The sequence below is a fragment of the Sinocyclocheilus rhinocerous genome, unplaced genomic scaffold, assembly GCF_001515625.1.
Source record: "Sinocyclocheilus rhinocerous isolate Xijiao unplaced genomic scaffold, SAMN03320098_v1.1 scaffold1012, whole genome shotgun sequence".
Taxonomy (NCBI): Eukaryota; Metazoa; Chordata; class Actinopteri; order Cypriniformes; family Cyprinidae; genus Sinocyclocheilus; species Sinocyclocheilus rhinocerous.
In genome coordinates, this window is record NW_015640039.1 from 381,753 (window position 1) to 385,175 (window position 3,423).

At 32.5% G+C, this 3,423-nt stretch overlaps 1 protein-coding gene across 1 annotated transcript in view; it reads left to right on the top strand.

Moving 5' to 3' along the window:
• The window catches only part of LOC107752278 (striatin-4-like), a 26,977-nt gene that overhangs the window by 6,930 nt on the left and 16,624 nt on the right, over positions 1 to 3,423 (top strand). The gene's annotated exons all lie outside the window — the stretch shown is intronic.

The window sequence follows — 3,423 nt, forward strand, 5'->3', positions numbered from 1 at the left end:
TTTTTTTTTTTTTTTTATGGTATATCAAAAAGTGTATATTTTTTTAATGTGATTGTTGGTACATTTTACCAGTTTTTACCATACTTTCAAAACAAAAATTAAAATAGGAAAAATATGCAATATGAAAATAATTGAAGACAAAATGTGTTTTACTGAGAAAAAACAAGATTTGGTTTTTAAAAAGCCTTTTTCCAAAAGGTACATCTGGAAAAAGGGGGGGTCGTCTTATAATCAGGGTCGTCTTATATTCGGGCCAATACGGTATATCACTGAAAGTGGTTTGAGATCTTTTAATAGATTATAACCTTTCAGGGGATGTCATTTTTCAGCTACTATTTGAGGAAAAACTTGAAGAAACAAACTTAACACCATCACCACTAACTATCCATTTTATAATTAGCCTTGTCTAGTCTATAAATATTTATCAAGCAATATGTTTGTCGTTATTGCAATTATTGCATGTAGTTTAATACTGCACTCTAATTCTGATCTTTACCACATACAGTCAGCAAAATATCATTTGTGATGTGAATCTTTACACAAGAGACGCATCCGTCAAACAACAGGTAGCTTCACCTCTGTCAACTCCCTTAATGTCAATATAACATTGTATTGTCAATACAACCTTTTTTGCATTTAAGCTTCACCGAAGGCTGAGAGTCAAAAGTTCTCCTTTCTAACTGAGCAGAAGTGGTATAAAAACACTTAGTCATTTTCATAAGAAAGAGTTCAGTGGGTTCATATACTCTTAAAAAGACTCGTCCCAGAAAACGTCTGCTGCTCTAGTTGTTGGAGTGAGTCTCAAAGGGGTGCTAATGTGGAGAGAGACTTTGCATGTGCCCTTGACCTGTTCCCACCCACACAGGAAGTCACGAGAGGAATGGTCCGCCATATAAATGTGTCAGTGTGGTTCTACCGGCCACTTCCTAAACCTCCAATGACCAGAAATATTGTGCTTTTTTTTTTTTTGCAGAACAGCAACACAATACTGAGCTTGTGTAGCTAGAAGCGTCTCTGTTCGAGTAGAAGTATTACACTTTTGCTGCATAACTATTCTAAGCCATCGTATTTATGCTTTTTCCTTTTTTGTTAGTGCCAAAACTATATTTTGATAGGTAGATTGCAAGTGTATTTCCTCAGTCTATTTCCTAGATTGACAATGATGCCAGATTCTCAGTATTTGTGTGACAAGTATCCCAGTTTCAAAAGGCCGAAAACATGGGCAATTACTTGCCTTTGTGAAAATGTCAAAGTGCTCCAAAGACCTGCCATAACAGGTTTCCTGCCCACACCATGGCAACCGCAGTCGAGCTGGTCTCCATGAGGACCTGTGCCAACTTGTCATGCTTTACTTTTCCTCCCAAGTCAGCCCTGGAGACAGGGAGTGATTTTGAACGAATGTTATCTATGGCTAGACATGGCCTACATTAAGATAAAAAACTAAACAAAAAAAAGATCAAATAGAGAACTATAGAGGCTGGACTAGTGGCTGGAATTGTCCCTGTTTTGGGTAAAAAAAAAAAAAAACCTTGTCTCCATGATTTAAGGATGATTTTAAAATCTTATTTTAGGAGTCAATCTCTCTCTATTTTTTTTAATGAAAACATAGCAGTCATAATTAAAATTATCGCACAATATAAATTAATATTATGTAGAAATGATTACTATTGTAAATTGTTAAATTTATTATTAATATTATTGATAATGTAAATAATAATGATAGTTTATTTATTGTTTTAATAGTACTGGAGATATTCATTATATAATAGTTTATATTTTGAAATCAACAGATTCAGATTATTTAAATAAACAGATTATATTTGTTTTAAAATTCTATTTGTTATCAAATTTGTTAGAATATTTTACATTAACTTGATAATAATAATAATAATAATAACAACAACAATAGTAATAATGACCATTTTGTATTGTATTAATGATAATTTATATTATTTATATATTAATTTTGTATTTGAAAGTATTGCTAGTTTGTGTTTGTTATGTAGCGTCTGGACCAATCAAACACACAATTTTTCATTTGATTTAACAAATCAGTTATTCATTAGATTAACAAATCGTCTCAGTCCCCTCACCCAATAAACTGGATGCCAGGATGTCTGCAACGAATTAAGGGTAGTGGTGGAATTATCTATTTATAATTGTTTTTCAGTATCAACAACAATAATTATAACTATTTTTCTTAGATATATTTATTAATTTATTTTTGTTGTTGAAAATAACAATAGTAATGATTAGTGCTGTGTTCAAAATATCGATACGATGATGTATCGTCACAGAGATTTGACGATACGAGTATCGATACAGCTGGCCCTGTATGGCAGCGCTAAAAAGTTTGTTCCTGAATGTCTGAGTTCGGCCGCAGCGTGATCTGTGTGAGTCAAACTGCTTCTGTTTCACACAAATCCTGGCACAGACGTGCATGTTCGGCTAGAGTCGTTTTGAACTCGTGCATCTTCGGAAGCGGAGCTGCGCGGAAAGTTACAAAAAATGTTGTGCACACCGCCACGCGAAACGACGTCGCGCGCACTCAAAGCGAACTTCCGCCAACACCGCGATGACGTCATATTTGCCTCGCGCACCTAAGCGAACTTGCGGACGCGTCAAGTATAATCAGCCTTAAATCAACCTTGAGCGTGTGTTAGGGATGTAACGGTATGAAAATTTCATATCACGATTATAGTGACCAAAGTTATCACGATTATCAGTATTATCACGGTTTTGTTCAAATTAGATGAAAGTGTTCAAAAAGAACTGATACACACACTGAAAACATTTCAATAAGTTTTATATTTGAAAATCAACAAACAACAAATACAATTAGCAGCTATATGCACTTTTTTTAGCATAAACATTAAATTAACATTAACATGAAGCCCTAATAATAATAATAATAATAATAATAAATCACTTGAAGATCATGTGATCTTCGGTTATTTCTAAATTCTGCTGAGGTGAAATTCAGTGCAGTCATGTATCGTGATATGTATCGTATCGTGGCCTCTGTATCGTGATACGTATCGTATCGTGACTTTGCTGGCGATACACAGCCCTAGTAATGATGCTAGTTTATGTATTATAGTATAGGTGGTATTCATAATATGGTAATTTAGTAATATAATATAATTTATTAATTTAATAATATATAATATTTTAAAATAAACATTAACATTTATAGATTTACATTAACAGTATGATTTTAACAATGTTAAAAATAATAGCTATTATATTTTATTTATAGTTATTGATGATGATGATGATGATTATTATTATTATTATTATTATTATTATTATCAAATATTGTCTAATTGTGTCTTATTTACTATTAAACGTTTTCAAACTAAACTTGCTTGCACTACCGTCTTAAATCATATTTCTATCACTGACGAAAAATATGTTGTCTTA